At 37.1% G+C, this 27,999-nt stretch overlaps 1 long non-coding RNA gene across 1 annotated transcript; it reads left to right on the forward strand.

Moving 5' to 3' along the window:
• The first annotated feature begins 126 nt into the window (after positions 1-126).
• Positions 127-27,999, forward strand: LOC308065936. Its single transcript, XR_013928982.1, has 2 exons — positions 127-6,280; positions 6,312-27,999. It is a non-coding gene; the product is annotated as an uncharacterized lncRNA (long non-coding RNA).

A 27,999-nucleotide genomic window follows, 5' to 3' on the forward strand; every position in this document is an offset into this window, starting at 1 on the left:
GGATCAATTTTCTTTTTCCCTTCCCTTCCCTTCCCTTCCCTTCCCTTCCCTTCCCTTCCCTTCCCTTCCCTTCCCTTCCCTTCCCTTCCCTTCCCTTCCCTTCCCTTCCCTTCCCTTCCCTTCCCTTCCCTTCCCTTCCCTTCCCTTCCCTTCCCTTCCCTTCCCTTCCCTTCCCTTCTTTGTTCTGTTCCATTTTATGTAAGAAAACTTTCATAATCTTTTTCCTAATACATCTTGTAAGTGCTACTGCTGAATCCAGGAGGAAAATTACCTTAATAGTAAAGAGAATCATTTTGATGGTGCTCTGTCTATATAATAGACAAGGGAACTGGTAGAAAGATGCAAAATGACAGGATGAAAGCTATGTGCTGGAAGAAGTATTGATGAAGATGTTTTCTGTAACACATTCAGCAATGTATGTGTACTAGAGAAGAAGGAAAAATACACCTTCTTAAATTGGTAGTGGCATTTCTCATGGTCTTCAGAGAGTTTTGAGACATAAATCTCTGTAACAGTGCACAGAGAATTATTATTCTTAGTTTCAGACTCGGAAGACCTGAAATCTGTCTGTCCCTATACTCAATATTTGATTTCACTAACACAATGGCTTCAAGCAACTTCATTTTTTCTAAAAGCATCTTTTCCTGATCTTAATCTTTTTACATTCTATAAAATTTATAGTGTCTATCACATAGTCAGCATATAGAAATAATGCTGCAGCTTAAGCTGTAGGGAGAAATATGGAAATGTTGGGAATTCTTTCCTGTTTTTAATGCATATGAGTAAGTGTACTTGTATAGGCATATGTGTTTTATTTACTGTATTGAATTAAAATGACACTATTACAGCAGTAAGAGGGAGAGATCTATTCTCTTCAAGCCCTCTTCCCTAAAAGGCAATGTATTGTCTCCCAAACACAGGATAGGATAGACAGAAAGTTATTACATTCCATCTGAACAAAAAAACTCTTGCAGATTTTCTCATACAAAATGCCATTCCTGCTTTTCCTAAAGATCCGTTTGGTTGAGACTCAATACACAGTCATCTGTAATTTTAATGCATAAACTCTTTGCAGATGATTTTATGTGCATGGAGTATGTCATAGATTTTGTTTTTCAAATTAGTTCATTGACACCTTAGTGTTTTGCTGGCAGACTACCTTTAAATTCTACATTTTTTTCATTGATCACAATGGCTTTGCCTGTCAGGCATGGATTTTCCAGGGCCATTGACAGACGTTTTCATGTGCAATATGCACAGTTGCTTTTTCAATAGCTTCACCATAACCATTACATGACCATTTTTCATCTGATCCATCTACAAAACCAGTCTAAACTTCTGAAGTGTTCCTGACTTAACACGGCATGTGAGTGCATGCTCAGTTTAAAGCAGAGGCTTTCACTATATTATTTCTATTTATCCTTAAACATAGGCTTCAACAGAACAATGAATGCTGAGTATAAGCTCTCTGCTGGTCCTAGGGTAGGGAGTTGAGTTCTGCTCTGTTTCATCTTCTTAAATCTAAGAGGAAATATTCAGCTGAACCAGATGCACTGATTTGTTTGTTTCTAAATGGTCTCTGGATTTTCCCTGTGACAAGTCTTAATAAAAGGATAGGGATAAAAAAATTACATCAAAATACAATGGTAATTTTTACTTTAAAATACAAAATCCTATGGATGCAAAACAGGTGTAACTTACACATTTGGGAGGTTGCTTGAAAAGTAATGCATTGCCAGCTTATTCTGAAATAAAGCACAGAATATAATACTCTGCTCCATATAATTTTTCAACCAAGAATTCCAAAGTGCCAACCTGTAGTTTAGCTTATGATGCTGCTCTTGTGAAATCTACTGTTTCACTCAGTCAAATGCAAAACTCCTCTCCTGAGACCAATATTCTACATAAATACAGACTCCCCTATGAAAGCAAATGACAGAACTAGTTTCCATTCAGCACTGCAATAAAGTGAACAGATGTAAATTAATGGTTAATTGGTCCAAAATGGAGCAGTATTTCAAAATTATTATTTTTTGAACTTTTCATTCCACAAAAGTGCTTTCTATTTTCTATTTTTTTTTTTTTTTTCCTCCTACCCTTCAGGAAACTAATTTTGAAACCCAAGTGAACATCTCACTTCATCCTGAGCTATAATTTTCATTCTTTACTGATAAAGGTAGATCTTGTGCAGGAGTTTTCCCTCACCAGCCTTCCTCATCCATCATTAACTGCAGAAAATATGGAAGCAAATTATAACTCAAATACCACAGTCATCAATTACAGTCTAAGTCTTAATCAGACACACATTTTGACACCTTAAGAAATAGATGGATTAAAAAAATATCAGAAATATGATTGAAAGCTACAGATTGAAAACGCTTTGGCCCAGTAATAGGATTTCACACAATGTGTGTCTTTTAACTTCTTTAGAATTATTCTCAATTTTCCTTCTTACAAATGGAATAAAAAGACTAATGAGAAATGACTGTACACTTAACAGAAATTTAAAGATCTATGAGAAGAATAAAAAGAGAGAATATTGAAACATGTTTCTCTACAAGATTTGTTACTAAAGATTTCACTGAAGAGTTTTAAAAAATTATTCTATTAGCAGTTATTATGATGATTTTGGAGACCAAATTCAGTCAGTAAAATGTTAATGGATGATTTCAGCCCTCCTTTCTGTGTAGACCAGAATGCAACCTTAAATACTGGTGCCTACATAATTTTTTAAGGATACAAACCCCACGGCTGCCTTTACACTGGGTCTTCGTCCTTCTCCTAAATTGGTGGGGTGACTGAATAATAGTCTGATTCTCTTTGCCATCACATATCTTGCCCTGAATTGGCTGTGGATTGTTTTGATAAAAATGTTCATCTTAAGAACAATGTTTTCTAGTCCATTTACTTTGGCTGCCTCTTTATTGATTTATAGCCTTCCTTACTGAATTTACACCAAAGATATAGGTAATTTCATGATTTCAAGGCATATAATTAAGGCTGTGACATAAAGTATTCTAAAATGAGACAAAACTTCTGTATTTATGTTTTACTTGGATCACCTGTTGTCTCTTGGGAGCCTAGTAAGAAAACAACTTAAACACTGTTTTGACCTAAGTATCACTACTATGTATAGGATAAATTTTATTTTAACTTAAGCTGTAACAAATCCCCTAGCTCACTCATTTGCTAAAATGTTGAGGTTTGTTAATAAAATTCAGCTGGAAAGAGTGAACTCCCTTCCTTATCTAAGAGCCTGGAGCCATGTTCTTCATTATTTATATTCCAATAGCACTTGTAATACCATATAGGCCCTAAGCCTCACGTGCTAGAGTGCACGAACCCACTAGTAGATAGGGGCTACATCCCAGCAGTTTAGCCTTTATTTTAAGAGCTGGTGGAATAAATTTAATTTTAAAAGTCCTGTAGTTAGAAACATAAGAATAATGTTCAAAGATTAGGGAGTGGAAGATTTTTCAAGTTCACAACACTGGATTAAATCTGTATTTAAGGGAACTCTCTTCAAGTACTACAGAAATGGAAGATACTGGCTCAGTAGGTGGCACTATTCCCTCAAAATCAATAAGCTTTTTCTTGAACAGGTATTTTGGGCGCTAAGGTAGTAAAGGTTTTCTGTTGATAATCTGCAGAATTCTGCATCCAGTCACTGTGATAATTAAAGATATTGCGCTTTTACACAAAAGACAGATAATTTTCCTTTGCCAAGTAGTTAGCAAAGCAGGGGAAGAGAATAGCATGCAATTTTGTTCTTTTTGTACATATGGTATTGGTTCTCATTTCTTGTCCTTAATTTTTTATGCATCATAGTGAGTTGCTTTAATTAAATAGCTTAATTGAGCGCAGAATATCAAATCTATTTTTTTGCTAAAACTTGATATTCCATTATTTGGTTAATAATAATAACATATATAAAATTAAGACCTTTTTGAGGTCAGGCAAAAAAAAAAAATATTTTGAAACAACTTACACAGCCTAATAGGGCTTTGTGAAAAAATGACTTGTGTCACAGAATTTTAAAAAACATATCAATATAAATTAGAATAAGCTATTACATTTCTGAATATGTAACTTTCCAAAGCTTAACACACACAAAGTACTTCAAAAACTGAAATAGCTAAGGAAGCAAGGTAGGTGTTAATAACTGGTGAAAATATGTGTGCCTGAATACATCACCAATAGATTCCACTGCTCCAGTACTGCAGAATTTGCCCAGTTAAACTTTCATCAGGTATCTGCATTCAGAATTAAGAGTTTGATTTACAAATCAAAGAGTTGGAAGCACCTTTTGTAGACTTCTATGCAATACCACTGCACAATACCCTTTCATGGTATAATCAAATAAATATTTCTAATGTTGAAAATAGCATCTCCAACAAGATCTGCATGAACTTCACAATCAGTGTACAATTTAATATAAACTTAAGATAACTGTTATCTCTATACTTAATTTCATAGATGCTTTCAAAACCTAGAAAAGCTTAATAAAAAACTTACCGAATTTAATTTGTAATAGCTGTCTTAGGCTAAAATTCAATGCATACAATGCACTCTTAGTTGAAGCGAACTATGAAAGATGTTTAACTTCCTTTAGAAAATGAAATAATGAATAATTAAACTAGACAGGTGATTTCAATAGCTAAACTTCTGTTTGAAGCTTACAAACGACTCAGAAAAAATTTCCTAGAAAATGCTTTCTATAGTCAATATGTTAATGCTGCTTTTTCTACTAGAATATCCACATATTATTGATCATCTTGGAAGAGATTAAGGTTCATAATTTGGCAGGATATTTCTCTGAAGTGCTTTTAGAAAAATAAAATCATATGATATAATAGGAGCAATATTGGAATGCTTGATCCCTTAATTGCAGTTGTTTATTTTTCCATTTTGTAATCCAAGCATTCAGGCACTTTACAGCTTACATGCAGATTTTGCTTGTAAAATAAACCATCACATGTGTAACCTATCACACTGAAAGTGAATGAAGCTTTATGGTAACTTTGAGGGTCTTTTATGACATAGAGAAAAGCCCACAGCTACCCTGGTGTTACAGATTGTTAACAGTTGCTATTTGAATTCTTCTTAATGGATAACACCCAATAATTGTTTTGCTTTCCACTGTGCCTGCAATCTGATATCTGTAAGAAATCTTAAATCTAAGAGTCAGCTTAAAATCTTTGCTAAAAAGAAGAGAATGAATAATAAAGCATCTAGTGTTTCTAAAAGCCATATGCCCTTATTTTTAATGTCCCAAAGTTCAAGCTATCCCCAGTTTACAATAACATTAACTGCTTGAGCTCAACTTTGGCTTCACCGTATAAGGAAAGTAAGAAATGGAGTATCCACACACTAACAAGGGTGATGGTGACTATTTGGGCAACAGTTTCAGCTTCAACTCTGAGAAAACTATGGCACATTTCTTCATATATCAAGTCCATTGGATTCATGGATATTTATTTTCGTTTATGACACACAGCAAACTTGAAATTTTTGAAGTTTTTCAGATCTGGCCTACTCTCTTCCCCTTCTGTGCCTAACGCTTGCTAAAGAAAAGCATAAATTTCATAGCAATGAAATTGGACAAGTACAGCTTAATGATTGTAATTGATTTTTACTTTTCATATTATTGTTCTGAGGCTTAGGAAGCTTTCTGAAAAAAATCAATCATTTTACAGTTGAAAGGGGAAATTCGCCATCAATCACAATCTTCCAAACCCAGGGGAAACTGATAGTGTTTAGAATTCCACAAAATCTCACAGTGTCTTTAGCAATGCATATGTACTCTTTAAAATATGTAAGGTTGATCTAGTTTGAAATCCCCAGAAAACCTTTATTAAAACAAAAACAAAAACAAAACCAAAATCCAGTAACATGCATCAAAAGGGTATATGTTTGAGGCCTAGAATATTCTGTCAAACTTTTTATTCTCACCATTTTGAGTTTACTTATTATGCTCATTTACTATTAAATAAAGTCTCTCCTTTCTTATGTTTTTCTCTATTTTTACTTATCACTTTCTGTGACAAGTTATTGTTCGTTGCTGTTTTACTGCCACCTACCTACCAGCCAAGCTCCTCATGGTAATATTTGTTGCCTTTTTCTCAAAGTGCTGAAGTAGTTGTTTTCATAGCAGTAACGGGCTCATCCATGATTGCTGAGGGATGCTGAGTACTGAGGGAGCTGGTGGCAGTGTCACTGAGCCACTTTCAACCATTTATCATCAGTCCTGCCTAACCAGGGAGATCCCAGTAGACTGGAGGTTAGCCAGTGTGATGCTCGTCTACAAGAAGGACCAGAGGAGGATCCAGGAAACTACAGGCCTGTCAGCCTGACTTCAGTGCCAGGGAAGGTTATGGAGCAGGTCGCCTTGAGTGTCATCATGGGGAATATACAGGACAACCAGGGGATCAGGCCCAGCCAGCATGGGTTGATGAAAGGCAGGTCTGGCTACATTAACCTGATCTCCTTATTTGAAAACATGACCCACCTAGTGGATGAGGGAAAGTCTGTGGATGTTGCCTAGCTAGACATTAGTAAAGTCTTTGATACTGTTCCCCACAGCATTCTCCTGAAGGAACTGGCTGCTCATGGCTTGGATGGGTGTACTTTTTGCTGGATAAAAAACTGGATGGATGGCCAGGCCCAAAGAGTGGTGGTTAATGGAGTTAAATTCAGTTGGTGGCTGGTCACAACCAGTGGTCACTGGGGCTCCGTGCTGGGGCCAGCCTTGTTTAATATCTTTAGCAATGATCTGGACAAGGGGATTGCGTGCACCCTCAGTAAATTTCCAGACGACACCAAGCTGTGGGGAAGTGTTGATCTGCTGGAGGGCAGGAGGCTCTGCAGAGGGGGCTGGGCAGGTTGGATCAATGAGCCAGGGCCAATTGTATGAGAATCAAGAAGAAGAACTGCTGGGTCTTTCACTTTTGTCACAACAACCCCACACAGCATTACAGGCTTGGGGCAGAGTGGCTGGAAAGCTGCCTGGTAGAAAAGAACCTGGGGGTGTTTGTCGGCAGCCGGCTGAACATGAGCCAGCAGTGTGCCTAGGTGGCCAAGAGGGCCAACAGCATCCTGGCTTGTATCATAAATGGTGTGGCCAGTAGAACCAGGGCAGTGATGGTCCATCCCCCTGTACTACCTGAAAGAAGGTTGTAGCAAGGTGGAGGTTGATGTCTTTTCCCAAGTAACAAGTCATGAAAGGAAACAGCCTCAAGTTGCATGAAGGGAGGTGTGGATTGGATATTAGGACAAATTTATTCCCTTGAAAGGGTGGTCAAGCATTGGAACAGACTGCAAAGGGAAGCGGTTGAGTCACCATCCCTAGAGGTTATTGTGGTTAAATTATTATTATTAAAAGACATGTAGATATGGTGCTTAGGGACATGGTTTAGTGGTGGACTTGGCAGTGTTAGGTTAACAATTGAACTTGATGATCTTAAAGGTCTTTTCCGACCTAGGTGGTTCTATGATTGTACAATAGGAAAAACTAGGTTTTCCTCCTCTGCCAGAAGCACATGACATCTGGAAGAAAGCTATGCTTCATGCCAACACATTATGCAACATTATCACATTAAAGTTTTTAAATATCCCATACTGCTTGAGCATGCTTCCTCATAGTTTGAGAACCACTTGGGATCAAATTGTAGATGCACTGACCCAGTGTGATGAAACACCAGGACCCTGGGGATGAGACATGAAACAGTAACCTCCATTTGGGAAGTCTTATCCAGGAAATGTTGAAAAGGCAATTCCTGTGTGTACAGCTGTTCAAAATGTTCTCAGAAAGCAATAATATTAGCAATAAAAGAAAACACTCTTCCCCCCCCACCCCCCCCAATAAAGCCAGCTTCTGAATGTGCAAATACTTATGTCAACAAAGATAAGCTAGGCAAAGAAGTTAGTTTTTTTCTGCTCTGTCATGTGAAAAGCCAAATGGAATAAAGGAATGTTACAGGGAGTGAAAATTCACTTTGCGCTATGTACATCCAATTCTTGTAGGAACTTTGATTTTCTCTGTAAAGAATTAATTTTACTTATTGAAGGTTTTAGAAATCTAGCAATCAGAAAAGTAGTCAACAGCGATTGGAAGTATATGATGTCTTCAAAACTAACACTTTTACCATTTGACCCACTCCATTCCATGTTACCTCCAGGAATGACAGAGTTAGTTTTCAGGCAAACTAAGAGATGCCTTTTTTTTTTTCTTCTTCTTTTTTTCGTTGTTTACTCTAAAGGAGAAAAAGTTTACAAGATAAGGATTACTCCTTATCTTGGACTTCAGTATTCAGCTTCTGCATCATCCCTCTCAAAACTCTATAAGGTCCCATTGGTAAAACTGAAAGCTCTATAAAGGCAATTCCTCTGCTGGTACAAAACTACTCAGCAACTGGGTCATCTCAGCAGTTCCCAATGGCTGGCCTTGGCAAAGGAGAAAAATGGATTCAGTCTAGATTTCATATCCAAAACAGTAACTAAAAGTGCAGGTTCAAAAAGCACTTAATGGAGAACACTTTGTTGAAGCTCAGTGCTTTCCTACTCCAATTCTTGCACATTAAGTGATTTCAGACATTTGAAGAGGAAGACATCTGATACTGTAAGAAAGTATAACAAAAATGTGTTATTTTTTTCATCTCATTTAACATAATTAAATTAAATTTACATGGGGTTTCCAGAATTTGCTAAATGTAAATATTGTCTTACTAAGAAGATGTAGACAGTGGCCTACACAATCCCCTTGTATTTGCAGATTCTTTTGAATCTCATTGCTTAATAATTGTTCTGAGATTTCACTGTCAAAACAGAAATAACTTTGCTTCTATACATGGTTGATAGAACAGACTTCTAAGTTAGCTCATTGGTATCTGGATAATCTGTCAGTATCACAGGATTCTTTTCAACAGACTATTCAGGGAAGAGTTATTTCACAATCTGGTCCCAGTAATTTTGCCATTTCTTCCAAATTAGAAATTAAAAACAATCACAGTATGAAACACTAATAGAAGTATATTTATAAGCACTGATTTTTTTTTAATAGAATAATCAGGAATGTTAGATATTTTATTGTTTGGAGCTACCATATAAACAGGTATGCAATATTGTTCTATTTAAACCAAAATGCCATTCATATCTGACTGAAAGTATGTGTTGTTTAGTTTGCACACTATGAATGCTATCTTCTATTACAAAGCTCATTTCTCAATTTGCAAATACAGGGTTAGTTTCTTATGAAGGAGAGGGAGACATAAATTTTTCCACCTGGTAAAGTGATTGATCCAGCTCTGATACTAAACCTTTAGTTTCCATTAACCTTGAACACTAAAACTTTTTTCTTCCAGGAATGAAAAAGGTGGTAAGCACCTTTTTTTTTTTTTTTTTTTTTTTTGTGAGTGAGAGACACTTGCAGTAATCTACTTGGGATTTTAAGTAGAAAGATGCCTAATTTTTCCAATTTTTGAACATGCATATTATAAGAACTGATAAGCTGTTGGACTGCAAAGCATAGCCATACAATGAGCCTCAGAAAATACTTTAAAACATTATTGATAATGATAAAAAATCAGGAGGAAAGAGCTCCAGTTGAAAATATCATCTTGTTGAAAACACACATCTCATTTTATAACTGAGGATAAAGACCTTTGCTAAAGTGTACATAATTTATGCACTGATTGTTACAAATAGCATGTGTAATTCCATATGCTGTGCTTCATAAAACTTATGCAAACTACCCTCTATAGCAGACAGTGGAAACTCTGTTAGAATGAAATGTGCTATGAATGGAGTCCAGTGTTGGAAGGCAGTTCAAAGAAACTTTATCTAAGCAAACTGGAGTCGGTGATTTCCTTGTGTTTTACAGGAACTATTAGACATATGCCAAGCTGATCAGGGAAACCTGTAGTACCTTTGAAATGAGGTAACACAAATATCAGTCTCCTTTATTTGGGAAAGTTTAGTAGTATGATTATTATTTTTTTTTTGCATGCCGAACCTTTCTCTGAAAACTCTTTGCACATAATTACTCTTTTCCTATAGGCAGAAACTTTGAATAGTCCTAAATTTAAACACTCTAGCTGGCCTGTTAACAACAACACAAGTGTATCAAGTACCCATTATGAATAAATCTTACACAATTATGTACTTCAAAGTCTTAATTCCAAGTATAAGAATGAAAACCTGCACCAATTGGATTAAATGAAGAAAAACTAAGGAATTCTCAGCTAAGCCATTATGAGTCATAACCAAATTAATATCTATGTGCTATTTAAACACTTTTATGTAATAATTCATGTTCAAATATACCATAAAAATTAGCCAATTCCCAAAGCAGCCTTGTAAGGAAAAAAAACAATAGTAATATTTTAATTTCTCCATTGTGGTGATGGCAGAATGGAGGTGATTTATCCAGTCCCATGCCAGGGCCAATGGCAAAGCTTTATTTGGAAACATGGAATCTAATTCTGCACTCCATCAACATGTTGAATTCCCTAAAACTTAAGAGCCTATCAGAGCCTCTCAGCTCTTCACAGGATCTACAAGACATATTGCCACTTTTGGAGTGCCTGCACATCTCTTCTAGAGTGACTAGAAACAAACTACAGCAATTTCAAAAGCAGTTTTGCACTTTTATCACCTGATCAAAGAAGAGCAGTTTGGTCAGAGATGTTTAATGTGTACAGGAATCACTACCAACCAAGAGACCAGAAAAAAGAAATTAGTACCTCCGTCCAACCTTAACTGCAAGATTTCAGTGCTACATCTCAGATGAGTTGGGTATTCCAAACATTTACAAACATAAAATATTTAAGAACATGTTTTAAAGAAGCTGTTTCTTAGGCTAAGGGTATGGAATCAGTTGCACATGTCTCAGGATCTCATGTCATATCTTAACTCAAAACAGGGAGGAACTTGTGGGTGCATGGAGGGGGGGGGGGGGCGGGGAACAAAAGAGAGAAAACATTGACACCTAAGTTCCATAAATCAGTAAGTAAAGCTTCCAGTCTAAGTAAGCGGGACTCATCTAATCTAGTTGTGAATGCCTACAGCTGAACACAAGAAGTCTAAGTTACAGCAGTCTCTTTTTATAGTCTGTAGAGGGAAATCTGTATCTTACAGTCTAATTTAAACACATTGGGGTAGAATAATTCCTTTTTTTAAGTTGTCCTTTTCGTCTCCATTGACCACAAAAGACGCACATGATACCTAGCTCAGACTTAGCATCTTGTTTCTGAATGCTCAAGCTGAGTCCCAGGCAGGTGAAGCACTATGCAAACCATCCATAGATGTCTCCATAACCTCTCTGCTTCCTGAAGTGAATTGTTCTGTCTCTGACAGTCACCCAGCAACTGCTAGCAATAAATCTGGTTTAAATCTGTGATAGAGCCATGAAAGAATGATTAACGTCTAAAGCAGTCTGTAAACATAAGAAACATTTTCCTGTAGTCTTCAGATATCAGGTGCTTTCAACACAAGAGTATTTCAGTGGAGGAGTCTCTTTATGGTATTGTGGTAGGAAGATGCTTGCTTACCCTTCCTTTCTTGCATGAAGAGCAAGTAACCTGGAATGTTTTCCAAATGTGTTCCACAGGATTTAGATTCATGCTATAAAATAATCCTTTCTCATGATAAAACAATTCCAGCATGAGCAGACTCAGCATTTCTATATATTCCATTACTTTCTCTTTCCTGATACATTATTTGATTTTTGGAAAACCTTTTCTTATAGCTTTTATAATATTTTTTGTAATAGAAAGCATAAGAAACTCTATCATGATTTTTATATTCTTATATTGTATTGCATTTTCTAATTAAGAAACACATTGTGTGATGGTAACAGTAGGCAGAACTCTGAAGTCAGTAGCATCAATTCATCTCTGCATAGAATTTGGCCTCACAGTCCTAACAAAAGCTTTGTAAATCACAGTGAGTAAAACCATACTGTTTGACATGGTAGTGTTGTGTCTTCTTAGTAGTTACATTGTTTTTAATGTAGATGTTCTTGTTCTTAGAATTTAATACCAGCTACAGTTTGCTCTGATTTATTCAGGCCTTTCAACTGTAATGTAGCACAGCCCAACTGCAAATGCACACACGTCAGATAGTATATAAAAGACATTTTATTAAGTCGCATAATGTTTGTAGGCAAGCAAGCCAGTCTCTTTAAGAGCCTTGTACCTGATAATTCACACAGCCTGCACACATGCAACATCTGCTTCTATAAAGATTTAATATTACATCCATACAGACTTCAGATATCATTGTTCCTAACAGAAGTTAAAAGCAGAGAAATAGAAAACTGCATAAGTGCAGAAAATAAAAGCATGTGGGTTTTACAAATAATAGATCTTTGTTGGTAACCTTAATGCAGACAGGATTTTAATTAGACCAGTCAGAGTTACAAAGCCAAAGTAACTTTTGTATAGAATTCTTATGGAGAAGACAGAAACTCCATGAAGTTTCTCTCTTGATGTATTCCCTTCAGATTTTTCTACTTGTGAAGAAAAAAATTCACATTGCTCTATATGAGGTTTTCCATTGCTGTAAAAGGCAGAAAAATCAGAATAGAGACCTTGTACCTATAAATTGTTTACTGACTTTTTTTTTTTTTGCCACATTCATATAGCTGAAAATGTCTCTGCTAAAATAGGCGCCTCTGGAACTTTCTCCTTTAGAGATTGTTTCACAACATGTAGACAGATACATCCCAACCTACACCAATTTCAAAAGCATCAGTTTGCATGACAGGAGAAGGCACAAGAGTCAAGAAAGTGGGGTAAATATTTCCTCTGAGGACAGCTGTTCCCACTTTGTCCTTTCCCGAAAAGGATGCTGGAGGTTTAGAGAAATCAGAATAACTGATTCAGTAGAACTATCACTACTTTCAAGGCCCAGCTTCTTGGATTTTTACCATCTCCTACTATTCCTCCTAACTCTAGGTAAAGACTGATGTCAAATTCCTTCTCGTAGAAGTGAAATTGAAATGGACTGCCAGCAATTCCATTTAAATAAAGTAATGGGCAATCACTAAAGCTGAAGACCTCTTGTTGAATTCATAGAGTCACAGCAGATGAAATATGGAAAACATGAAACATATTTTGATGAGTTTTCTAAAGTTAAAATTCCTCACAAACAACTTTTCAGACTTTGCAGAACATGTTTGCTCACTAAAAAGAATTGTAATGGAAAGCCTAATTACACAATAAAAACTATCTCAGGTCGGTAAGATTCCTCATTCTGAATTCCCTTTCTTCATCACCCCCACTTCTGACAAGTTTTTGCAAGACAAGAAACCTACAATATGACACTGTATTGCAAACATCTCTGGGCTCCATGAAACCAATACATGGCTTGTTGATGAAATGTTATGTCAGTAGATTCATTATCAGTGAATCGCTAAAGGATAAAATACAACAACCTATAGTGATTTGAGCATTTGTACGTGTGAAGGACCCTGGATTTGGTTGAACCTAGCTCTTATTTTTATCTGTTTCTGCTCTCACTTCAAAAGTTAGTGTTGTCCTACATTTCTGTTTTATCAATGGCTTAGTCTCTTGCTATGTAAACACTGCTATGCAGTTATTTTGGATAGCTCTGCAGAGGTAAGTGGTTTGACATTCTAAAACAGAATTTAATCAGAACATGTGGACTGGAGATTTCAGAAAGTATTCTAGGACCTCTGGAAAAAAAAAAAAAAGTCAGGACAAATTGTTTCTATGTTTCATCTAAAACACAGCAAACTGAGATCACCAGCTAATGTAAATCAGCAGAACCCTACTGAATTCATTAGAGCTCTTCTGATTCACATCTGTAGACAATCTGCATAATCATATTGTCACATGTAATAGTTATATTATGTTCTCATGATTCCTCCTTAGCTGGATAGAAATAGCTTTTGTGTCCCACAAAAATGTTAATACATTTAGAAATGTCCCATTCCATGGTAGGGCAAGCCTAAGACTAGGCTTATATATACAATATCTTTAAATTGTTTGGTTCAGATAGAAGTGGCAAAGGAAACTAATTTTTGTGGCATTTTCAATCATAATTATTTTGTCTGGTTGAATGAAAAGTTTTATTTAACTTGTTGAGAACAAATTGTTCTGTTCGGTTATAAGCCATTTTAGATAAAAGTAAATGGAAGCAAAGAGGGTGTTTTAAGACATCAGAGGGCTATATTCCCTATCCAGCTCTGTCAGACAGAATGGGGAGAAGTACTCACATGTCCCAGTTCCCCCTGGGGAATCCAAGTAATTTTCTATGACAGGTGATACCCAGCTCAGCAAAAAGTTTTATATAACATAAAATGGCTTCAGAGTTTCACTGCTTTCCTCCCTTACTCCTCAAACACTTCCTAAAAAAAGCAGAAGACCTGAATTTTATCCCATACTCCAAGCTCGACTGAGGCAGCATATGAACATTGGTTTCCTGCATCTTTTGAGTTCCCTAAAAACTGAGAAACTTCTCTCTTAATAAATGGACTATGTTTTTTAAAGAGTATACAAAATAATTTGGGATCATTCAGAGGTATCTTGTAACCTTTAAATTTCAGACTACTTACACTATGTAACAACCATCCTCCAAAGCGAAGGAAATGGCTCAGTAAATCACAGCACTTGCCTGTGGTAGAGATTCAGGTTCAGGTCTTTGCTGTAATGCTGTTTTTTTCATTGTTGTAGAAAGGGGAATAGCTCAATTAAAAGAGCCCTTTTTAAAAACAGCTTTATTAAAGTAGCCTGAGCACATTATCAGCAGCATAGACTTTATTGGATAAACATACTTAGTGATCTGCTAGCACTTCCATAATTTGGAATAAGTGGGTTTTTTTTTACAGTATTAATACACATAGCTAAAACCAGAATTAGAATATCAATACCATTCCTGCTCAGCCAGACCACTCCAAAATCCTCTGTTATTTTCTACATATTGGATTAAATCGGACTATTTCAAATCCCTCCGTTATTTCCTACACATTGCATTAAATCAAAGTCTTGTGCAGCTGGAAACTCTTCAAGGTCTGGTATGCTAGACAATAACTGGCTGTCCCATGTTTTTTTCCAGCAATAAAAGTAATTGCCAAACCAGGCTGGCAAGCTTTCAGATCCTGACTGCTACCCCTAAAGAATCAGTGATCCTCACGCCTGTGCTCCCAGAAAGACAGGATACATTTACTGCAAAATTTCAAATATCTGTGAATATTTTATGGCAACTCTCAGACATCTCAGAGCTGTCTCTTGAAACAGTCCTCTCAGCTGACACTTTACTGTTTCCTGTCAGTGATTTTCTACAGTGTAAATCAACACTCCGCGGTTAATGAAGTATAACAAACAGAGAAAAATAATGCTCTTTTTCTAAATCTGGTTAATGAAATTAGATTACCTGTATAAGAACTCTTATTTTAGAAGAAGAAAACAAACTGGATAGAAAAAAATTATATATATATAGATATGTATAGATGTGTGTGTATATATGTGTGTGTGTATATAGTTAAGCAAACAAATTAGACAATGGAGGGAAAACCCAAAGTTTAGGATGTCCAGTTTATATTGTTCCCTGATTGTTATGCTGTTATCTCTTAATTCACTACAAAATTGTGCCAGAAGGCAGTGCTGAGCATGCAGGGTGTTAAGACATGTTGCAGTGACTGTGAGCTAGTAGCCTGGCTCTCTGTAAGGCCAAGTGGCCCTTTTCAAAGCAATGACGCATTCAAGCTAGCCACACCGAGATCGCCAGCAAACACATACCTTTCTGCTACAGCCATGACTTGATTGTAACAGGAAAAAAGAGTATACAATTTTTAGAGAAATCTTGATATGTCTTATGGATTTCCCTTCTCTTTATTATGATAATACTTTGACTGAACACCCAATTCTCACAGCTATTCCTTTCCCTCAATGAAATTCCATCAGTGCTGCGATATCTACCAGGATTTTCTTTACTGACAGAGGGGTGACTTGTCTGCTAGAAGAACTTTGTGAAACTGATTTAGTTTTGATAGAATCATAGACTAGTTTGGGTTGTAAAGGATCTTTAAAAGCCATCTAGTCCAACGCCCCCTTCAACTAGACCAGGCTGCTCAGAGCCCTGTCCAGCCTGGCCTTGAATGTTTCCAGGGATGGGGCATCTACTGATCTCTGGGCAACACTCTGGGAGATTCTGGAGCTTCATGGTTTGATAAAGGTTTTCTTTCTGAATCTTGATTCTCCTGTTTGCCTCCTCACTCAAAGCCTGTTTGGTTTTTTTTGAAGCATAACATCACATGGATATTTTCTAAGCTGTAAAGAGAGGAAGTACATAGAGGCCTGTGCTGAAGAGGGAAGGAAACAATGCTTTAGGACTGGGGTTAGATTCATATTATAAAATTTTATCTTTTTAAATTCTAAGCTGATTGTCTAGGTTTCCTGAAGTCAGTAGAGCAAAAGATGGCCCTATTGCGAATGGTTTGTCCTCCGTGTATCATACCACTTATTTTAAAGAACTGCTTTTTAGGCAAGTATGGCTTGATGCTTTTGGTGATTTACTTGCACTTTGTATTTTAAACACTTGTTACCTTCAAAAGAGGCTCATAGAAATACCGATTTTTTTTTTCTATAAATATTCTGATTTATAGAAAGATTATATTAAGAATGTATTAAGAAGCCTGAGACAATGCTGTGGATAACTAAACTGAGGTCAGTAAAATATTTGTAGTGAGTCATTAACTTCTGAGAATTTTATGCATATTTGTATTCTTAAAGTTTGTTTTAATTTTACAGTTGTCACATCATAACTAAGTTGATTTTGATTTGATTTTGATGTTTAATGAAATACAAAATCTGAGAAGTTGCTTATTTAATCAGCAGCTGGAACTCAGATACTTTGCATGTATGTGTGTCTTTTTGCACCTGTAGCCCACTATACACTCTCCCATGATACACATCTTACATTGACAAGAAACAATAGTCACCACTTTTCCTTGATTCTAACTGCTGCAGAAATTTGGAAAAAAGATTAATTTCTGGTTGCTATCCCTAATGTTGTGATCCACCACTCCAACATCACTTATATGAAGTGGAAAGCAACATCATGTATTACATACTGTAGATTTTCTTTGGTAGTGGCTTTCAGATTGAGCTCAGGAAAAATTTATTGCCTCACAGTGTGTTACAAGAGCTTTAATTTTAAGAACACTCTGGATGCATGGTATGCTAAGATTATAAGGACTGTAATACAGTCATATCACTTATGCCTTCTTACTATGTTTACTTAGCTATGTGATGCTTAAGGAGTGTGGTCCTCGGGAGGAATTTGCTGGTATCAGTAATTGCTGTTCTTTTGAATTCTGACTGTGTAGGAATAAGTGAATCTGAATTGTGAAAACAATGACTAGTTCTAGCAGAGCTGATAACTTTGTGACTTGAAAATAACCGTAATGTTCCAGACTTCGAGTTAGTAATACAAAAGTTGATTACAGCCACCCAGTGATGTCTTCGCCTCTCCGCTATTTAGGCCAAAAGGATAGTGAGAAATAGATTGTGAAAAGTAGTTATTTCAAACTGGTTACTTAGAAATCTTTTAGATGAGAAAAAGTACAGATGTAATTATTTCTTGGAAAACCAAAATTTGAAAAAAAACCAACCCCAAATTCTATTCACTTCTGAGTGTTTTCAGCTTTGAAAGAAATTAATTTTGTCTTGGGCATTTTGACCTGTAATTTTACACAGCCAGCACTCCTATTTGAGCATAATTTATGAAGGAAATTAAAGCAGGGTGATTTTCAGTCTGGTTTTCTGTCATGCTGTAGTCTACGACTCCATCTTCATCTTTTAGAAATGAAAACTGTGTAGTACCATTTGTTACCTTGGATATTCTTTGGTAATTGGCTCTGAAACTCAGCTCAGAATAGCTGCATGGTGTTCACTGTGTGAACTGTGTTTCTTATTTGCTATACACATGTAGTCTTTGAATCTATGTATTATAAAATTAGATTTTAATATGGTGAGAGAGAATTAGAAACAAAATGCAAAATAAATAATAAACCATCATATGTTCAGAAATTTAATCATTTTTTCCTAAGATATATTTTTCTAGAGTTCTATGATCCACGCATTTCTTCTAGTTAAGTGTATTATTTTGTTTTGGAAATAAAAAGAAATATTGAAATGTACCCTTTGGGTTTATTCATAAAATTAAAGGATTCTGATCTGCATCCCATATTCTTCTAAACAGTATTAGGAACCAAAAGGAAAAACATTTTCTTTCTATAATTATTTTCACTCTGCTGAGACCTAACAATATACAGGTAAGAGTTCTACACCTCACTCAGTACTCTTATATCTATGTTGACCAGTATTTTTTAACTTGTTTTCCTAGATCTTTATTTTTATTCTATATACATTTCCGTTGCTGCACAAAACCATCACCATCTATTCATGCTCCCTTACACTCCTATTTTAACATAGTGTCTCAATTAAAAAAAAAATAAATAACCCCCCCCAAATCATGGATCAAATATTTTAAAAGGTTAGACCACGCTGTCAGTTTGTGCTGTCCACCAGCACCATCAGATCTGAATGGAAGAGACACAGTGCATCCTATATCAGATCTAATGCACATACACCTCACAGCTGATCTTCCTTTACATAGCCCGTAAAATCGGCTCCTGTAGCAAAGGGCAACCAGTGCCTGTCAAAGGTAACACTGTTGGCAGGAATGCAGCCAATACAGTGCTTTTGACTTAAACACATGTTTCATCAGGCTGTAATTATTTAATCTTATTGATTAAACATATAGCCTATGCATCCTCACTGAGACTTGAATTGTACCCTCGACTGCAGTGCTGGGTGTATTAGATTACGTTTTCGATAAGGCAGAAAAATTAGGCTATTATTTAGAAAAGGAAGACCAAATAAACTGCTAGGCCTATTAAACTGGTCAACAACACTCATCATAACTGTACAGAGACTGTAGAAAATGAAGTCATGGTTATCCATGTCAGCAAAAACTCTGTCAATCTTTAACCGTGTCCTGGAGTAGATTGTCTCCCGGCACAAAGATGGAGAAAGTGTCAGGAAACTTGATTCTGTTTAATTTAAAATATTTTGAAGCAGTATCCCTTGAACAGTTTGCTGTGTCACACATAGCCATCTAGGTGTCAGCTCTTCATGAACTCCATGGCAGAACAGGGCTGCAAATTGTAAGAAACTTAAATTTCTAGCAATTTTGCTGGTTAGATAATTTGTCAAGGATGGAACCCAAGTACCTGTTTCTATTTCATAGGCTAATAGGAATGCACAAGAGTGCAATAGAAATGGAAGCCAGTACTTACATTAAATTTATTTGTAGTTTAACATACTGTAATAATTTCTTTGTCGTTCCTAAATATTTTCCTTCAAGAAGTAGTAGATTTGCCCTCAGCTAGGAATAATTCCCTCAGAAGTTTATGATCCATGTTGAAAATTATAAACTAGTCAATATTCAACCCTTTTTAGTCTTTACAGTTAGAAGTGCATTCTTTATGAAAGGATCTCAGTGGGGGAGGAACGCTGGAATTTTCTACTGAAGTGCTCTTAAAGCAAATATGCCTTGAGCTGTTATGGATGAAAGATGTTTGTTAAATTACTTGATGTTACAAATATCTGAAATTGAGTGGATGATTGATTTAATTGCAGTTGTCAGACTGGTTTTAAAAGCATATTTTCCTTTTTGTTCTGTGTTTCAGATCTGCAGAACAGTTAGATTCTGAACATAAAGAAAAGAAAGTGTCTGAATACACTAATCACAAAATGTAGCTTCTGGCTAAGCCAAGGCATATTGTCAAGTAGTGCTGCTTAATTTTCAAAACACTCAGTTTGGCCAATGCATTCCATTTCTGAACAGCAGTACCCCTGTTGTTCTAGTCCCTGCTATTTTCTGTATAGAAACATCCAATAATTGTGGTACTGTGTTGCTTTCATATATACATAAGGCTAATGAAAATAGGAAAATTAGGGAATGGCTTGGTGCTGTAAATTTGAGCTGAGCATCCTCTCATCAGTTGCCAAATCCTATCAGCAACAGGGCGGCCGTCAAACGCGCTGCCTCACTGTTGCATTGAAGGTTGCTATTCTAGAAGAAAAACATTTAGGGCAGCATTTGGCATATGATTTGCTTAAACCTGATTCTGTGTTTCTATGTTGAGGTGTTCAAACCAGTGCTGATAGGTCATTAGCGTGCTGTGCTCCTGCAGATCCCACTGGTTTAAACCTGCGACATTCCGGGTTAGCTGCACAAGAAGGGCTTTAGTCAGGCAATACTAAGACTCACAGTGCCACTCTGCTAAGCATACACATAAAAGCCAGGCAGCTACAGAGAGATTTCTGCTAGCAAAACATGCCAGATATTGAACTTTCTGCTCAAAGATATCTAGTATACATCTAGGCACATTTTCCACTGTTTGAACTTCTCAATCTCTTAGTTGAAGCTGTGTCATTTCTATATTGTGTACAATAATCACAGATTTAATGGGCTAAAGAAAACTTTAGGCAATTTACCATGACAAGTCCTGTTCTGTCCTCTTTCCAGTGAATGCTGTGGCACTTCAAAGAAAGCGGAGCAGCTGTAATGGGAGAAACTGTGAAAAAGCCTACCCTGGCAGCACAGAATGCTCTTCATCTTGAATCTCAGTCTTTTAGAATGTTAGAGTAGGTGAGGTGAATCCCTAGATGAAGTGTTCTGGATAAATGATCTTGCAGAAACCATTGAGTCATGATGGCTAAAAGGGAATTAAATTAGCATTTTCTTGTGAATTCATAATAAATTAGGACTATGCATGCTGTCAGTCACTGTGGTTCTGCTGAGTGGCAAGTCATTAACTGAAGAGTTATTTAGTTGTTTTTTATCACTGCCCATGTTCTAAATTTCTTCCTGACACCTTTGAAGATGTTGGCCTTGCACCACAAATCACCTAAAACCTGTTTTGAAACATTTATGAATACGAGAATTCCTCATTGATTTTAATGGGCTTTGGATCAGCCCCATGAATAATAGGGAAAAGCTATAATTTCTTTCATATAGTTTATCACTGGGAAGCAAAGACAACTGCCTTCATGCACAGTGTGCTTGTATTGCTTGGTCTTTAGCCCTCAGTTAGATGATATTATTGTCTGGCATCAAAGCAGAGTTCAGAAGAAAAGAAACAAAACAAAATTAAAAAGCCCATAGGAAAACATTTATCGAAGTACAGGATAATATTAGATTCATTTTTTTGTTTCACCACATAGACTTGTATGTCCAGGAATGTGTGTATTGGCCAATCCCTGAGCTGACATGTCTTTCTAGGTTTTACATAAAATGACAGAGAGATGCTAGGAAGCATTAGAGACCTCCACCACTTTTAACAGCATTGTTTGAAGTGTGTATGGCTCACAACCTGCCTTGGATTAGCTCTCCCAGGAGGGAAAACAGTTTGCCTTGTTTTTCAGGGGTCTGCACCAAAACGTACTGCAGAACTCTTTCTGCTTTCAGTGAAATCTGGGTTAAGCCTGTGAGAAACAGTTTAAACTGTACGAAACCAGCTAGAACAGATTCAGTGCAAGGGCTGGAAATAGCCTTATGTACATGCCCTGCTGTCACTCCTTAAATACAGTTACAACACAACAGACATGGAACTTTGCCTTTAATATTAGATTGAAGGTACGTAGAGATACCAAACCAGCTATGGTGATGTACTGTTGTAATTTCTGAGTCTGTCTTTTAAGAGACATGAAAAATGATGTTAATTGATAAGGAAAATATGGTAAATGCGTGCAAAAATACAGTAATTCATTATAACCCTAGAGAAGCTCCAACAAAAGAAAGAGAAAAAAATACATATTTCACTCAAAAGCATGAGTTAAAAATTCAGACAGCCTTTTATTTACAGTATTCTTTATTTCTGTTTAAAAGCTTTTCTATTTAACAAAAATTAAAACCAGGGCTTTATGTACCATTAGTCAGAGTATTGCAATTTAATTAGCATCACAAAGTGGTGTAGTGTGTTTCTGACATCACTGGTTATTCCTGACTTCTACCTGGATCTTTCTGAGGTTTTCAAACCTGAATGGAAAATTCCTATTTAAAGTCCTTTTTTTTTTTTTTTTAAATCAAGATATTTTAAGGTGCAATATCTCTCCACTCTAAATAACTACTCATTTATAACCGAACAAGCATATGGTAGGGTGGAAAAGCTAAAGGCTGTTGAGCTCTCCCGGTGGCAGTGATGCTGGCTTCCCTCTCCCCTCACACAGGTGGTTCTCTAATCCTGGACACTGACCCTGAAACCCAAATTGTTTTGTGTAATGTGCCCATTGCTGCAGGTATAGAAGCCAGTAACCAGCCTCACCAGCTGTTCGCCTGGGGGCAAACTGTGCTTTGCCTTCAAAGGCACATGGGTGAGTATATATACAGAGCAATTTTGCAAACAGCGAGAAAAGGAAATTAAATCCTTCTGGAAAAATTTGCTTCTGGCTGCGGCAGTACACTTGAGGTGTTCCCCCGTGTGGTGCAGTTGCCAGATTGCTGGGGAGCAGTAACGCCATGCTCTGGGCTGGGCCTGTTGACAGCCTGCACACGCGCTGGCTGCCCCGGACATGTGCTAACAGCCCTTCCCGGTGCACCGCCAGGAAAACTCAGCACGCGCCGATGGAGGATTCCCAGGATAAAACTGACGGTGGATGGTCCTGCGGCTGATGCGATTGCTGAGACCTACGGAAGCTCAGGGCCTGAGGGAAGCCAGACTTGCACTCCTGTGGAGGGGGAATGGGACTTTCAGTCTGCAATAATCCAGCATTTTACTTTCTTTCTTACCCTTGCTTTATTAGCTTTAAAATGTACAGGTGTTTGATGACATGTTGTGTTAAGCTCTCCATCTGGACCCTTCCACAACATTCAAATAGGGGTCCAACACAGCAGACACAGGTGTTGGCTTTCTGAGGCTGAGTAAAAAGCAATCACATCTTTCTTTAGCATCTTTGGCCCTTTTGAGATGCTCGTTTCCCTCAGCAGAAAGGAGGTTATCCAGCTCAGCACCCTGCACATGTGAAACCAGCCCTGAGCTGCCTAAACCAGAGAGAGCATGCTTGCTCAGTGCTTTGACCCCTTAATTTCTTTTATGGATTTGCACGTCATCTTTAACAAGGAAGTAAGTAAAGCGATGTAGGTAAAAAGATATGTTGAACATATCTAAATAAAGAGGACCAAAGCATAGGCACATGACCTGGCCTGGGAAAAGCTAACCTCATAAATTGTTAGAAAGTCCCAAGCATGGTGTTTGTCTCCAGCCCACCTTCCCGAGCAATGTCTGAGTGTGATTTAGGGGGTAGCATCAGACTGAGACTATTCCCAGTAGCCTCTCTTTTGCAGGGCAAGGGTATTCCTCCATGTGGGCCAGAGCCATGCCACATCCAAGTAATGAATGTCTCACATTATTTACTAGCATTGAGGTAGACACAAGTACATTATCTCTTCTTTAGCTTTCTCACTTGATTCCTAGTCAGCCTTCTCAATTAGTCAGTCTATGGTGCAACTCCAGGAAATTTGTTAAAAAGGTTAAACAAAAAAGTACAAAATAAGGGGGGAAAGTGTGTGTGGGGGTGGGGGTGTGTGTATGTGTGTGTGGGGGTGTGTGTGTGTCTGTGTCCCAGAGAAGCTTAAAAGTAGAGGTGCACTACAGAAGAACCCAGTCCCTAGCAGCTCACCTGGCGTCTGGTGAAGTTGCACCCAAACAAAATTAATAGATACATGTTGCCTGTAACAAATACAGTGGAGCCCCTATAATCCTGATATTTTCATTAAAATTAGTACTAAAAGTATTTTTTACTTATCTATGTACTAAACATCACTATCCTAATAGTTATCTACACTTGAAGATAGCTATGTTAGGGTCCAAGGCTGTCTGTGTAGTCAGAGGGGGGAGACACGCTTTGAGGAACTAATCAGCAGAGCCTGAATTAGGAGCCTAATAATTGCCAAAATGAGATATAATAACCATCTTCTACATAGCCTTACAAAGTCCTCTACAAACTGGGAATTCTTCCCTACTTTGTCTCTTCATGAGGGGCTTTTTTTTTTTTTTTTTTTCCAAAATCTTGTGTGATTTGAATATACCTAGTAAATAAGGTTTCAACTTTTGGCCCAGATCTTGGGTTTGCTTCATTTAGGCTGTAGACAGAAAGAGTTTTAAGAAATGACATTTCTGTACAGTTTTTGTGGAATTAACTACACAAATCAAGGCAGTACAGCTTCAGGTGAGGAAAGGAACCTGAAAAAGAGACAATGAATAACATTTATTGAAACATTATTATTATATTTGTAGTGAAATGTTCAAGAAGTAGTAAAGACAAAACCCCAAAAAGAATCCTACTCAAAAACTCTGGTTGTAGTATTGGGATCTTGTAATCTACAGTGTATGTTCCTAAATAACAAAGACATCTTTATGCAGTTAAAGGTTAAGAGCTTTGATAGACCAAAAAGTTCATGGCTAGACTACATGCAATATCATTTTTTTTATGTCTGAATTTTCTCATGAATGGGACTGCAATGTCTTATGCAATGGAAACAGAATATTAACAGAGAATTTGTATTCAAAGAACGTTATGAAATTTCATGTTTTCTACCTTTTGTTGTTTATTTTTGGTTTGTTTTGTTTGTTTATTTTTGGTTGGTTGGTTTGTTGTTGTTATTTTTTAGTGGGGCTTTATAATTCTAGCCATAATGCAAACACAGATAAAATACTTGGCTACTTGTTTTGGCCAGGAGACAGAGATATGAGTCATGGGAAGCAAGATTTATTGGTCTACCAGAAACTTTTAGTTTAAATTTTCTCCTGTCAAATTCTTTCAAAGAAACTGAATCTGCATGTAATTGCACATAACCATGAAAAGTGCAGCTTACTCTTTGACTAATTTAATTCACTGCCTTTTTGCTGAGGTTCTGGCCTGTGGCTTTGCTCTAATAGACACAAATCTTGTGTTGACTTATCCAAGTCTCTTGTGTTTGATTTACTATTTTAATGTATCAATGATAAATAGCTATAACATATTCCTTGCAGGACTTGAATATACTGTCCAATTATTGACATATTGCCTGGAAGTGTGAATTGACATATAACCTCTTCTAAAAAATGTGTATTGAACCAGCCATTTGAACAAGATGTGTTTGAGAACCACAAGAAAATAAGACTTAAATAAGGAAATGGGTGGCTGGTCTGTGAAATTGGCATTCAGCTCAGTGGAGCTTGAAGGGACAATAACACCAGTGTCACAGAGCAGCAAGAGAAACTCCTAAGATCTGGCTCTCTGCCAAGGGGACAACCCCACAGCCATGTACACTTGGAGCTTTGAAAGCTCTGACATCAAGAGGTCAGCCAGGAGCGGCTTGTTTGTAATGGGGGAGCCCATCTGCAGGGTCAGGAGCTAAACCCCAGCTGGAGTCAGTCTCTCCCTGTTCCACGGAAAAATCCTGAACACTCCAGGGAGCTCTGGAGCTACAGATCTCATAGTACCTGGTCCCTGGCTGCAGGACAGATAGATTGATTATTTTGGCTGGGGACTGTCCCCATTTTCCAGGTAGATCTGCCAAACAGACTAGGCATTTCAGTGCTACAGCTTTATGGGAGATTAGCTTGCTGAATGAGGCTTTGTCTACATTTAACAGCATCTAGCAATATGATGCCTTCTGTGGAGGTATTCCAGGGAAGCATTCATTTAAGCGCAGAAACTAGGTGAATTTAGACACTAATGTATGAGAACGTAGTTTAGGAAAAGCTTGTCTAACCTCTTTAATTAATCAACAAGGCTTTAGATTTCAGAAGGAAAAAATAAATAAATAAAAAAGGCTTCCTCAGCAACCTAAAGCTGTGTTAATGAATGTCTTCAACAGTGTCTTCAATGACATAAGTACACAGAGGTCTTTCTTCTGTCACATTCCTAACAGAATCCTTGTTGGGAGCACAATATTGCTAAGCATATTAGGAGCATAACTCACCAGCTCTGCTGCATGTTTGCAGTCGTGGCACTTATACGGCCAGAAGGTTTCCTCAGAAGTAAAAGATCTGAATTCAAGACTTTCCTAAACCTGTGGGGGTTTCAATCCTATTTATTCACATGGAAAATTGTTATAATCACCAGACTACAAAGTACAGTGTTTAAGAGGTTACTGTACCCTTACACTGACACCAAGTCATACACTCAAAAGGAGAGCATGGTTAAATATGCCTGGATCTGCTACAGAGCTTAGAGCACTATGCTGGGAGTGAAGCAACTGTCAAGATTAATTATGGATTTTATCCAAGAGTTGTCCAAAATAAAATCTATAAATGGCATGTAAAACATAATTTCTGAACCCTGTACTCAGAAATGAGTACCTGAAGCTCAGTGCTAGTGAGCTTGTGATCCCTCTAGGTTACTTTCTCTCCTTCATAGTCCTTTGTACCAAAAAAATATTAAAAAATAAATAAAATGTTGTTGATTGACTGTCCTAATTGGAGTAGATCATATTTTAAAAGGCCTTTTCGCTTAGCATAATAACCACTTCACTTAGACTTTTGATGAAGAAATTGGAATAAAAAAAAAAAAAAAAAAGATTAGAATTCTGCCCAGTATAGCAATGTTATAAGAAAACATGATTTGAGGAATCTCCAAATTTTGCTTGGTTTTGGATTTTTTTGTTGGGTGGTGTTTTTTTGTTATTCTTATTACTGCTTTTTTTATTTAAGGTACTGTGTTCTCTCTCATTTGGATCCTTAACCTTAAAAGGACTTAAAAAAACCCCCTGCTGTTCAAATATTCACACACATACCTGTTTGCCTGAGTGTTTGCCACTTTTTCACATTCTGGAGATACTCTTGTGAACAAATGTTTGCTTGTACAACACTTCTCTAAAGGTGAATAAAAGAACTTATGAACATTATCAAAGCAAATACATGTGGCGCCTGGTGTATGAACATTTATGATCACATTTATGCAGGACAGTGCCAATGCTAACAGGGTTTCAGGACAACGTTCAAAAGTGCACTTCTGCAGAAAGATAGGCATTGCTTCAGCAAACAGCAGAATAGCATTGTTCTTGGAGAGTGCCCTGGGTGATATCCTAGCCCTGCTAAATTCAGGGGCAATGCTCCTGCTTTCTACCATCAACAGTAATTACACATGTGCAGTAATTATTCTATTCTTTACTTTCACCTCGTTCTCAGGACGTACCTTCTCTTGTTTGCTTGGAGCGTTTATTGAAAACAAACAACAGAAATTAAAAGTAATGTAAACTTTGCACAACAGTCCAGCGCAAAGCTGCTGAAGTCAAGAGGACAACTTGTCTGCATTCAGAAGGCTCTCAGCCAGCTGCTGACAGCCTGCATGTATCTGAAATAGATTAGCAGTACAATTTATAGTGTAAGAACTAGTCCAGTTTTATTTCTTTTAATAAAGTTGAATGCTCCAGAGGAAATGTTCAAATTCAGATATTAAGTTTCATCAAGACCAAAGGTAAGAGCTGAGACTTTGCCCTTGGAGACTGAGTACCTAGCCAGTACAGTTAGAAATACACTTAATGGATCATGATATTGTCTATCCCCAGTAATGTTTGCAGCATTAGGATCAAACCTACCGCTACTGACACTCGCCTTTGACAGCAGAGGGAGTGTTTCCTCCAGTAACTCATTTGTTCTCTTATGTTCTCATGAAGATCTTGGTAATCGTTAATAAATACATTACCAAACGCAAATATCTCTAATCAGACAAGTAGCTTGTGGTCAGATAACTGGAAAACACAGCACAGTAGCTGGAAAATCACACAAGGTAGGAAAATAAGAAGGTGTTAATGGTGCAGAACAGAAACTATTCTTTTTTTCATTTTTTCTCTTGAGAGAGAATTTCCAGAAAAGTCAGAAACCAAATTAGTGAGAGAAAATATGTTTTCCCCTACTGGAAAAAGAAGCGTGAGGGGTAAAGCGATTGGCGAATATTAAAAAAGAAAAAGGAAGGGGGGGGTGGG

Source organism: Falco punctatus (assembly GCF_963210335.1).
Source record: "Falco punctatus genome assembly, chromosome: 6".
In the NCBI taxonomy this organism is placed as follows: Eukaryota; Metazoa; Chordata; class Aves; order Falconiformes; family Falconidae; genus Falco; species Falco punctatus.